The 13,020-nt window shown below is 43.0% G+C and overlaps 1 long non-coding RNA gene across 1 annotated transcript; it reads left to right on the forward strand.

Moving 5' to 3' along the window:
• The first annotated feature begins 6,024 nt into the window (after positions 1-6,024).
• Positions 6,025-7,573, forward strand: LOC139573602 (uncharacterized). Its single transcript, XR_011674632.1, has 3 exons — positions 6,025-6,376; positions 6,583-6,856; positions 6,966-7,573. It is a non-coding gene; the product is annotated as an uncharacterized lncRNA (long non-coding RNA).
• Positions 7,574-13,020: the final 5,447 nt, after the last annotated feature.

The raw sequence follows: 13,020 nt of genomic DNA on the forward strand, positions 1-13,020 counted from the left end.
TATTATTGACTACATAAAAAATGTTCAAATGATAGAACACTTTTTTATTCCCATAAAGTTGTTACAGTTTCTGTAAATATCAAAGAGCAAGAGAATATAAATTGCGCTTATTCAAATACCCCAGAATATATTACGGAAGTATAAGTGCACTACATGACCAAAAATATGTGGAAACCAGTTGTCGAACATCTCATTCCAAAATCACAGGCAATAATAAGGAGTTGGTCCCTCTTTTGCTGCTATAACAGCCTACACTCTTCTGAGAAGGCTTTCACTAGATGTGGGAACATTACTGCGGGGACTTACATCCATTCAGCCACAAGAGTGTTAGTGAGGTTGGTCACTGATGTTGGGCGATTAGGCCTGGCTCGCAGTCAGCATTCCAATTCATCCCAAAGGTGTTCGATGGGGTTGAGGTCAGGGCTCTGTGCAGGCTAGTCAAGTTCTTCCACATTGATCTCGACAAACCATTTCTGTATGGACGTCGCTTTGTGCACAGGGGCATTGTCATGCTGAAACAGGAACGGGCCTTTCCCAAACTCATCCTCATCGGCAGACTCGACAGCCTTGGTTTCTCTAATGATTGCCTCGCCTGGTTCACCAACTACTTCTCTGATCGAGTTCAGTGTGTCAAATCGGAGGGTCTGTTGTCCGGGCCTCTGGCAGTCTCTATGGGGGTGCCACAGGGTTCAATTCTTGGACCGACTCTCTTCTCTGTATACATCAATGATGTCGCTCTTGCTGCTGGTGATTCTCTGATCCACCTCTACGCAGACGACACTATTCTGTATACTTCTGGCCCTTCTTTTGACACTGTGTTAACAACCCTCCAGGCGAGCTTCAATGCCATACAACTCTCCTTCCGTGGCCTCCAATTGCTCTTAAATACAAGTAAAACTAAATGCATGCTCTTCAACCGATCGCTGCCTGCACCTGCCCGCCTGTCCAACATCACTACTCTGGACGGCTCTGACTTAGAATATGTGGACAACTACAAATACCTAGGTGTCTGGTTAGACTGTAAACTCTCCTTCCAGACTCACATCAAACATCTCCAATCCAAAGTCAAATCTAGAATTGGCTTCCTATTCCGCAACAAAGCATCCTTTACTCATGCTGCCAAACATACCCTTGTAAAACTGACCATCCTACCAATCCTCGACTTCGGTGATGTCATTTACAAAATAGCCTCCAAAACCCTACTCAATAAATTGGATGCAGTCTATCACAGTGCCATCCGTTTTGTCACCAAAGCCCCATATACTACCCACCACTGCGACCTGTACACTCTCGTTGGCTGGCCCTCGCTTCATACTCGTCGCCAAACCCACTGGTTCCAGGTCATCTACAAGACCCTGCTAGGTAAAGTCCCCCCTTATCTCAGCTCGCTGGTCACCATAGCAGCACCTACCTGTAGCACGCGCTCCAGCAGGTATATCTCTCTAGTCACCCCCAAAACCAATTCTTCCTTTGGACGCCTCTCCTTCCAGTTCTCTGCTGCCAATGACTGGAACGAACTACAAAAATCTCTGAAACTGGAAACACTTATCTCCCTCACTAGCTTTAAGCACCAGCTGTCAGAGCAGCTCACAGATTACTGCACCTGTACATAGCCCATCTATAATTTAGCCCAAACAACTACCTCTTTACCTACTGTATTTATTTATTTATTTATTTTGCTCCTTTGCACCCCATTATTTCTGTCTCTACTTTGCGCTTTCTTCCACTGCAAACCAACCATTCCAGTGTTTTTAGTTTTTATTTTACTTGCTGTGTTGTATTCACTTCGCCTCCATGGCCTTTTTATATTTTTATTTATTTATACATATATTTGTTTGCCTTCACCTCCCTTATCTCACCTCACTTGCTCACATTGTATATAGACTTTTTTTTTTTTCACTGTATTATTGACTATATGTTTGTTTTACTCCATGTGTAACTATGTGTTGTTGTATGTGTCGAACTGCTTTGCTTTATCTTGGCCAGGTCGCAATTGTAAATGAGAACGTGTTCTCAATTTGCCTACCTGGTTAAATAAAGGTTAAATAAATAAATAAAAAAATAAAAAACTGTTGCCACAAAGTTGGAAGCACGGAATCGTCTAGAATGTCATTGTATGCTGTAGCATTAAGATTTCCCTTCACTGGCTCAAACCATGAAAAACAGCCCCAGACCATTTTGGAACTTGCAAGTGAGTGTTGCAACTGGGGACAGACAATTTTTACACGCTGTGCGCTTCAGCACTCGATGGTCCTGTTCTGTGAGCTTGTGTGGCCTACCACTTCGTGGCTGAGCCGTTTTTGCTCCTAGACGTTTCCATTTCACAATGACAGCACTTACAGTTGACCAGGGCAGCTCTAGCAGGGCAGGAATTTGACGAACTGACTTGTTGGAGAGGTGGCATCCTATGACTGCCACATTGAAAGTCACTGAGCTCTTCAGTAAGGCCATTCTACTGCCAATGTTTGTCTATGGAGATTGCATGGCTGTGTGCTCGATTTTATACACCTGTCAGCAACGGGTGTGGCTGAAATACTTTTGTATGTATAGTGTTTGAAAATAAAGATCTCAAGAAGAATTAGGGGAAAGGTTGATCAGCAGATACTGTATATAAAGGAGAGTGATGGAAATGAACAGATAGGCTGACCAAAATAACCCAGTGCATCAATCTGTCTCTCTCGCTCTCACACAGACACACGCACACACAGTTTCTGATTAGCTGGAAACAATTTGGGACCAACCCTATGTGAGTTGACTTCATGTGGCACAGAAGATCCAGTGTTACTCTTAGGTATTAGCTAGGTTGTGGATGGCATTGAGGTGATGTAACACACTAACTGGACAGGACAAACGTGACAGGCTCTGTACACTATAAACCATGGTTATGATAAGCAGGGAAAACATGGATACTTATGGGTCATCTGGAAACAACACTCAGTAGTCCTAACATAAGATAATATATTGTTTATTAGTCCACATGAGATGGACATTTGTCTTCTGCTTTTATCCAACCCCCGACACACACACACACAGAAACACACATTAGGTTGGAGAGGCTGGAGGAGAGGACAGCCGCAGTGCAGTTCCCAATGAGCAGTTTAGGGGGTTCCTTGCTCAAGGGAATATCAGCATTAGGTTGCCCGGCTCATTCCCCCCTCCCATCGAGGCTACTGCTTCTCCCATTACAGACAGGATTGTAAAGTGGCATTCATGTAGCACTCTCTATGCATGCGTTAGCCTGCAGAGCAGGGGGCTGGGGTGGTGGTTAATGACAACCACACCAAGTTGGGTAGCTGGCAGCAAGCCACCAGAAACCCAATGCTGTTGTTTACTTACTTCTACAGCTGTTCGCAAAGAGCAACCCCTCTCAAAAAAGCATCTGTGTCACTCTCTCTCTCTATTTCCTAGCTGCTCTGCTATCTGTCTGTTGAGGGCCCACCAACTCAATGCTATCCCAAAGGATCTTGCCAAGTAGGTCGTTGTCACAACCCCCATCTACCTCTAGAGCATGGCTGATGCCGACCTAAACCCTACACCACTAGGATTTGTTTTAAATTGTATTTATTTATTGAACCTGTATTTAACTAGGCAAGTCAGTTAAGAACAAATTCTTATTTACAATGACGGCCTACCGAAAGGCAAAATGCCTCCTGCGGGGACGGGGGCCTGGGATTTAAAAAGTAAATACAATATAAATATAGCACAAAACACACATCACAACAAGAGACACAACACTACATAAAGAGAGACCTAAGACAACACCATCACAAGGCAGCAAAACATGACAAAACAGCATGGTAGCAACACAACATGACAACATGGTAGCAACACAACATGGTAGCAGCACAAAAACATGGTACAAACGTTATTGGGCAAAGTCAACAGCACAAAGAAGGTAGAGACAACAATACATCATACAAAGCAGCCACAACTGTCAGTAAGAGTGACCATGATTGAGTCTTTGAATGAAGAGATTGAGATAAAACTGTTCAGTTTGAGTGTTTGTGTTTGAATCTCAACGCATGATTTGGCACCAGCCGCCTTTTGATCAAATATGGAACTACATTATTTTTGGAAACCTGAATGCATCAAAACAATTATATTACACACAGAGAGACACACATACGTACTAAAAAAGTTAATTCAATTTCCCTTGAACTGTTAGTATGAGTTGCAGCATAATGACACACTTCTCATATCAACGAGTACATCCCACTGTGATAAAATGATAAGCTGACACCTCTCGATATAGCACAAGCACAGAAGATCAAACTTAGTTGGGGTCTAATAATATCGCACTAACTTTTGCTCCCATGGTGAAAAAGTCCTCTGGGGTCCGTTGGATAGTGTGTTTATATAACCAGCTAAGCTTCGAACAGCGCCCTAACTTGCCTCATTGTGACAGGTCTCCCGGCTCGTCCATGTTGCCCACTTGAACCACTGCTCAATCATAGCCGTACTGTGCAACACAATGAAAATCAGTTGCTCTGACAAAGACAATTTGTTGAAACGCTTTAGTTTGTGTGCTTTTAATCTCACTTATATCTTGTATCAATTGTCATTCAGTACTGTTGCAGTCTATATGGCCGAAAATCAACCTTCCATCCATTTTGCATTTTAAGTGGGTTTGACTTATTCACTCACACTTAACATCTGCCCTATATGATTTAAAGGTTTTGGCTTGTTACAGATATAGGACAGTATGCATGCACTCTAGCGTACTTCTATTTCAGCTACCCTGAAAGCAAAGAGAAAGAGATGGTCAACAAACCCGTTAAATATAGGCTAACTTCTGCAACTTCGTCCAAAGGTTTAACATGAACTTCGAAAAAAGCAACAGCTCTTCAAAGGCCAACCATTTCATTCAGGGTCCCTTTGAGAGAGCTGGGTTGATTTTGCTTTGACCTGGCTTTGCCTTCGTACAATGCCCCTCCCCACTCTTTTCAAGCGCACTCTATTTCCCCCTCACCCATGATATCACCTTTCTGTGATCATGAGGCGTCCTCATTACCCTATTGGCCATTAGTTCCAGTCACGTAGTCTATGATTGATGGATGTCTAATTTACATGAATTCAGTGTGGGATGATGATGACATGCGTGGGATGATGATGACGTGTGCTAGAGGTCATGAAATGTTATCACAAGTATGTGGTAACATTTCACAACTCATAGTACAAAATTCAAAACAGATCATCAAAAAGGCTGTTTTTTTCCTAAACTTTAAGCACATCAATTGACTAAGTACAACACACAAAATCACACAGTAACTTTTTCACCAAACCTGAATCAGTGTTTCATCTACGCCGAAATACCTTTCGTATAAGGTAATTGCCTTTCACAATGCAATGCTCACAATACTTCTCATATGATTCTCTTCTCATTTGTTTAAATACATTTGACCATCACTTAATCCAACTGCGTTTAATGGCTAATCACTTAACCGTTTGGTAAACCTATAGACTTTAAACTGGTTTGTCTACTATATATGGATTTTGAGAACTACAGATATAAAATGTGTGTTTGTAATGTATAAACATCTAAATGATATGTAAAATACATGATAACCATACATAATGACTACTCGTTATTGCTAATTGATTTCACATAGTGGTAACCACAGTTGGTCACTTATGAATTTTATGTATAATGACTAAATTATGTATACATTTAAAGTAATGATAGGACTATATCTAACAGAATTCTACCCTGTCTCTGTATAATGATGAAGAATGTTTGTCCATAAGAAAGAGGAACTGTTAGCAGACAAGGAACTGTGGCAGACAACTTGTGACCACTGTGAAACTGATAACAGGAAAGGAAGTCTCCCCACCCAGAGAGGGGAGAAACCTTGGGCTTGCAGTAGCTGGTGTAACATGTTGCAGGATGTGATAAGCAATGTATGCATAGGAGAAGACTTGTAAACTATATTGTCATTGTCTGAGAGGAGGGACATTTATGACGAAATAAGAGGTATATAAACCAATGTACATGAAATGATAAGCAGAGCTCTCGTAAATAAACATGCTGACTATTGTAGACTGGCCTCTGTCTGTTTCATTTCAACAAGAATCGTACAAATTCTTGGTAACAGGCCGAGTAGTTCAATTGAAGTTCAATTTTGAAACATTGAGAACATAATTCTCGTGACAGTCACCATATAAAAGGGTGTGAAAACATGCAATTTCTTTCAACATAGAGCATGATAGACAGGAATGGAGAGGAATAAATCAAAGAGCGCGTGGACAAGGGGCCCATCAGAGAGGTCAAAGAGGTGGACATGGGCCCCGTCATAGAGGTGGACATCAGAGAGAAGGAGGCAGACGGCTGGGAACTGTTGTGTCTAATGAAGTCCGGGCCATCGTTGTTGACCATGTGGTAAACAGAGGCCTTACCATGGCAGAGGCTGCCAGATTAGTTCACCCAATCTGAAAAGATCAACTGTCAATTCGATCATGAGAACATTTAGCCAAGAAAACGGTTAAGTCTGCAGGATATGCACTATGCTTTACCATTATTTAGAGTAAATTACATATTGTAATGCATGTGAATTCACAAAACATGTTACTCTGTTCTACCCTCAGAATTGACAGAAGACCCCATGGTGGTGGCCGTGTGCTGACCGACCAGCAGGAGTGGGCAGTGGTGGAAATGGTGAGGACCAGGAATGACATACGGCTGTCTGAAAAAAAGCAGGCCACAGAAGAACGGTGACACCTTTACCAATGTGGCATCCATCCAGCCTACCGACAATCGCCTGCCTCTTGAAGAGGCACCAGGTCTCTATGAAACACATTTACCTGATGCCTCTTGAGAGAAACAGCGACCGGGTGAAACAACTGCGGGCCGAGTGTTCAGGTACAGCACTATATACTGTATTACTGTTACTATTTGATGCACATACTACTTCACAATATCATATTGAAACTACACTGTAAAAATAACTAACCAAAATATATTTTTACAGGGTGATGGGGCTTGATGCTGCTGTGAACCATCACAAGTATATCTTATTTGATGAAGTGGGCTTCAACCTGGCCAAAACTTGACGCCATGGGCGGAACCTCATTGGCCTACTGGCGCCCGTCCAAGTACCTTGACAACATGTGCGCAGTTATCTCTGAAGATGGTGTGGTAGGACGTAGGTCATTACTTGGATCCTACAACGCTGCACACCTCATTGGGTTTTCCCTGAAATCGAGCAGGCCTGTCAAGGTGAAGGCGTCACCTATGTCATTGTGTGTGACAATGTCAGGTTCCACCATGCAGAGGTGGTTCAGACATGGTTTTGGGCCCATCCCTGATTCGTGACCCTATATCTGCCCCCATACTCTCCTTTCCTCAACCCTATTGAGGATTTCTTTTCAGCATAGAGGTGGAAGGTGTACGATTGCTTTACCGATGAGTGTCACCCTCCTTCTGGCCATGGATGAGGCATATTGTGGGAAGCTTGTGGAAGGCTACCCGAACGGTTGACCCAAGTTAAACTATTTAAAGGCAATGCTACCAAATACTAATTGAGTGTATGTAAACTTCTGACCCACTGGGAATGTGATGAAAGAAATAAAAGCTGAAATAAAACATTCTCTCTACTATTATTCTGACATTTCACATTCTTAAAATAAAGTGGTGATCCTAACTGACCTAAGACAGGGAATTTTTACTAGGATTAAATGTCAGGAATTGTGAAAAACTGAGTTTAAATGTATTTGGCTAAGGTGAATGTAAACTTCCGACTTCAACTGTATATATATATATACACACAGTATATATGCATTTTCACAAACATTAATGTAATAATGTACCTGGTTGTTTTTTTAGCATTCATTTTGATAAGAGCAAGAAATGTATGTACCATTAGCAAATATTACACAGCCCCTGGTTTCTCTTAGAAAATTTGACATTGGAATAATTTTGCAGAATGGACAGTGAAACAACCACTTACCACAATCATTGCAAGTCACAACATAATCAATGGAGCTATATACTGTAGATGAATAAAATATACTGTCAAATATAATAGATTTGAAATATCACTTATAATGAAGTGACGTAATCGTCACTGAATGACATATTACTGAATTGCAAAGCAAGAGTGACTATCTACCTATCCATGTTGGGGGTCGCCGACTATCCTGCACCACCAGTCCTTCCTGAGCCCAGATTTACTCAGCTTGAATTCAACACCAGAGGAAAAACATGTCGTATAATGATTGGTGGTTCCTCAGAATGGCTATGACCTAGGTGATATTTGTGAACAGCACTGAAATATGTCATAATACTGAGTTCAGTAAAACAATAACTATAATGCAGTAATAGTGATAAAGGATACAAAGCTACTCAACTGGGGATAAACACCCCCCCCCATCTGTCTTCAAGTTGGCACACTTTTCATTTTCACCCATGAACTGAACATGCACTCATCTCATGTTTTCAGGAATATTACAACCACTCACAGTCAAGATTCTTCACAAGTTGACGTCTAATGCCATTGGATGTGCCATAGTGTTCATTAGTACAGTCGTTGGGACATGTGTGTTGATTTTTGTATGGGTGGAATTCTCTACACCCTGGCTACTCTTCACACTGCTGCATGCTGTACACATTTGACAGTGACAGATGGCAGTGACCCTCTCTGCTGTATACTCCTTTTAGAACATTTTATGAGACAAAGTTTATAACCAACTCACCCCCCCCCCCCTGAAATTACAACAAATTGCAAGAAACTAACTGATTTTGTATAATACAATCTTAGTCAAAACAGGATATCAAGAATGACACACACAACACATGCACACACTGAGGACATCAGGGATGCCTTGAAGACTTGTTTAAACACTGAATTGTGAGTGCCAAGACCAGAACAAATTGCAGACTTGCAAGGTCAGGATAGACAAAATGCAAGATGTGCTCAATCTACGTGTACACATTTACAATGTTGTTACTTGACTATGTGAACATTTATTGCAATTTAAGGTGACCGAAAACATGACCGAATACAAACAGTGTAGCTATTCCCTCCGCAAGACAATCAAACAAGCTAAGCGTCAGTATAGAGACAAAGTAGAGTCGCAATTCAATGGCTCAGACACAAGAGGTATGTGGCAGGGTCTACAGTCAATCACGGATTACAAAAAGAAAACCAGCCCCGTCACGGACCAGGATGTCTTGCTCCCAGACAGACTAAACAACTTCTTTGCTTGCTTTGAGGACAATACAGTGCCACTGACACGACCCGCTACCAAAACCTGTGGACTCTCCTTCACTGCAGCCGACGTGAGTAAAACATTTAAACATGTTAACCCTCGCAAGGCTGCAGGCCCAGACGGCATCCCCAGCCCCGTCCTCAGAGCATGCACAGACCAGCTGGCTGGTGTGTTTACTTACATATTCAATCAATCCTTATCCCAGTCTGCTGTTCCCACATGCTTCAAGAGGGCCACCATCGTTCCTGTTCCCAAGATAGCTAAGGTAACTGAGCTAAACGACTACCGCCCCGTAGCACTCACTTCCATCATCATGAAGTGCTTTGAGAGAATAGTCAAGGACCATATCACCTCCACCCTACCTGACACCCTAGACCCACTCCAATTTGCTTACCGCCCCAGTAGGTCCACCGACGACGCAATCCCAACTGCACACTGCACACTGCCCTAACCCATCTGGACAAGAGGAATACCTATGTGAGAATGCTGTTCATCGACTACAGCTCAGCATTTAACACCATAGTACCCTCCAAACTCGTCATCAAGCTCGAGACCCTGGGTCTCGACCCCGCCCTGTGCAACTGGGTACTGGACTTCCTGACGGGCCGCCCCCAGGTGGTGAGGGTAGGTAACAACATCTCCACCCCGCTGATCCTCAACACTGGGGCCCCACAAGGGTGCGTTCTGAGCCCTCTCCTGTACTCCCTGTTCACCCACGACTGCGTGGCCATGCACGCCTCCAACTCAATCATCAAGTTTGCAGACGACACTACAGTGGTAGGCTTGATTACCAACAACGACGAGACGGCCTACAGGGAGGAGCTGAGGGCCCTCGGAGTGTGGTGTCAGGAAAATAACCTCACACTCAACGTCAACAAAACAAAGGAGATGATCGTGGACTTCAGGAAACAGCAGAGGGAGCACCCCCCCTATCCACATCGACGGGACAGTAATGGAGAGGGTAGTAAGTTTTAAGTTCCTCGGCATACACATCACGGACAAACTGAATTGGTCCACCCACACAGACAGCGTGGTGAAGAAGGCGCAGCAGCGTGTGGCGGGCTTTGTAGGTTAGCAGTAAAACCTTGAAATCAGCCCTTGCCTTAACAGGAAGCCAGTGTAGGGAGGCTAGCACTGAGTAATATGATCAAATTCTTTGGTTCTAGTCAGGATTCCAGCAGCTGTATTTTGCACTAACTGAAGTTTATCTAGTGCTTTATCCGGGTAGCCGGAAAGTAGAGCATTGCAGTAGTCTAACCTAGAAGTAACAAAAGCATGGATTAATCTTTCTGCATCATTTTTGGACAAAAAGTTTCAGATTTTTACAATGTTATGGAAAAAAGCTGTCCTTTGTAAATTGAAATTTGCTTTCATAAATGTTAGCAACACCTCCGCCTTTGCGGGATGCACGGGGGATATGGTCACTAGTGTAACCAGGAGGTGAGGCCTCATTTAACACAGTAAATTCATCAGGCTTAAGCCATGTTTCAGTCAGGCCAATCACATCAAGATTATGATCAGTGATCAGTTCATTGACTATAACTGCCTTTGAAGTGAGGGATCTAACATTAAGTAGCCCTATTTTGAGATGTGAGGTATCACGATCTCTTTCAATAATGGCAGGAATGGAGGAGGTCTTTATTCTAGTGAGATTGCTAAGGCGAACACCGCCATGTTTAGTTTTGCCCAACCTAGGTCGAGGCACAGACACGGTCTCAATGGGGATAGCTGAGCTGACTACACTGACTGTGCTAGTGGCAGACTCCACTAAGCTGGCTGCCTGCCCTGCACCCTATTTCATTGTGGAGCTAGGGGAGTTAGAGCCCTGTCTATGTTCGTAGATAAGATGAGAGCACCCCTCCAGCTAGGATTGGAGTCCGTCACTCCTCAACAGGCCAGGCTTGGTCCTGTTTGTGGGTGAGTCCCAGAAAGAGGGCCAATTATCTACAAATTCTATCTTTTGGGAGGGGCAGAAAACAGTTTTCAACCAGCGATTGAGTTGTGAGACTCTGCTGTAGAGCTCATCACTCCCCCTAACTGGGAGGGGGCCAGAGACAATTACTCGATGCCGACACATCTTTCTAGCTGATTTACACGCTGAAGCTATGTTGCGCTTGGTGACCTCTGACTGTTTCATCCTAACATCGTTGGTGCCGACGTGGATAACAATATCTCTATACTCTCTACACTCGCCAGTTTTAGCTTTAGCCAGCACCATCTTCAGCTTAGCCTTAACGTTCGTTTTAAGTCTAATACTGTGGGTAATGGAGTCGCCAATGACTAGGGTTTTCAATTTGTCAGAGCTAATGGTGGAAGCCTTCGGCATCTCAGACCCCGTAACGGGAGGAGTAGAGACCAGAGAAGGCTCGGCCTCTGACTCCGACTCGCTGCTTAATGGGGAGAACCGGTCGAAAGTTTCTGTCGGCTGAATGAGCGACACCGGTTGAGCATTCCTACAGCATTTCCCTCCAGAAGCCATGAGAAAGTTGTCCGGCTGCGGGGACCGTGCGAGGGGATTGATACTAACGTTACTATCTGTACTTACTGCTGGCACAGACGCTGTTTCATCCTTTCCTACACTGAAATTAACCTTGCCTAACGATTGCGTCTGAAGCTGGGCTTGCAGCACAGCTATCCTTGCCGTAAGGCGATCGTTCTCCTGTATATTATGAGTACAGCGACTGCAATTAGAAGGCATCATGTTAATGTTACTACTTAGCTTCGGCTGTTGGAAGTCCTGACGAACCATGTCCAGATAAAACGTCCGGAGTGAAAAAGTTTAATGAAAAAAAGTTGAGTGAGGGAAAAACTAAAAATATAAACGGTAATTAAAAAGTAAAAACCGTAAAGTTGTCAGGTAGCAAAGTAAGGTTGGCAACAAAACGCACAGCAGCACATAAACAAGTCTGCAAGTTGTGACCGGAAATGACATATAGTTAACAATGTGTTAACTATATTTTGTCTGCAAATGTTTATTATCAAAATAAGAAAGTCGCACACTCCATGTGTAATCTCCCAGCAATTTAATGGGTATTTACCAACATTTCGGCATCACTGTGCCTTTAATGGGTATTTACCAACGTTTCGGCATCGCTGTGCCTTCCAGGAAGAAGGCACAGGGATGAAGAAGGCACAGGACTGCCGAAACATTGTTAAATACCCATTAAATTTCTGGGAGATTACACATGGAGTGTGCGACTTTCTTTATTTTGATAGTTTATAGTTTATTCACCGTTAGTCAGCACCTCCACACTAACTATTATTCTGGGTGTGCGGCAGCTCATGTTTTTTTATCTGCAAATGTTTATTGAAAACAAAAATAAATTTGCCCAATAAAGCACGTTTGTTTTTCAAATACATTGTTACAGTTGTTAGTTAGCTAGCTAACCCTAGCCATATTAGCATAGACGTGACAAGCGTCAAAACACGTCAAACCAGAGATGGTATCAAGAAGAAAATACAACTAACTGAAACAAGCCATCTACATTCACTGGACAGCAGCTTCTAGTCGTTGTTGCTAGCTATCTGACCTACGATAATGACAACACAAAGCCTTTTGTCTCAGGGTTGAGCGCAACTTTTGTCGGGACGTTGTCAAACCCATCTGTCTATTGTTATCAGCTCTAAGTTTAAAAAAGTTGTAGTGCCTTTTTTCTTCTTAGTAAAGAAACATTTGCTTGGTTTCTAAAAAGGATGATGCTAGCCATGAAATATGTTAAATGGACTAGGCATCCCCTATCATCTAGTTTGACTTGACTCATGATGATACTATGGTCAGGTTTAAAAAATATGAGAATGATTGAGTAAAATGTCTGT

This window comes from Salvelinus alpinus, chromosome 4 (assembly GCF_045679555.1).
Source record: "Salvelinus alpinus chromosome 4, SLU_Salpinus.1, whole genome shotgun sequence".
Lineage (NCBI taxonomy): Eukaryota > Metazoa > Chordata > Actinopteri > Salmoniformes > Salmonidae > Salvelinus > Salvelinus alpinus.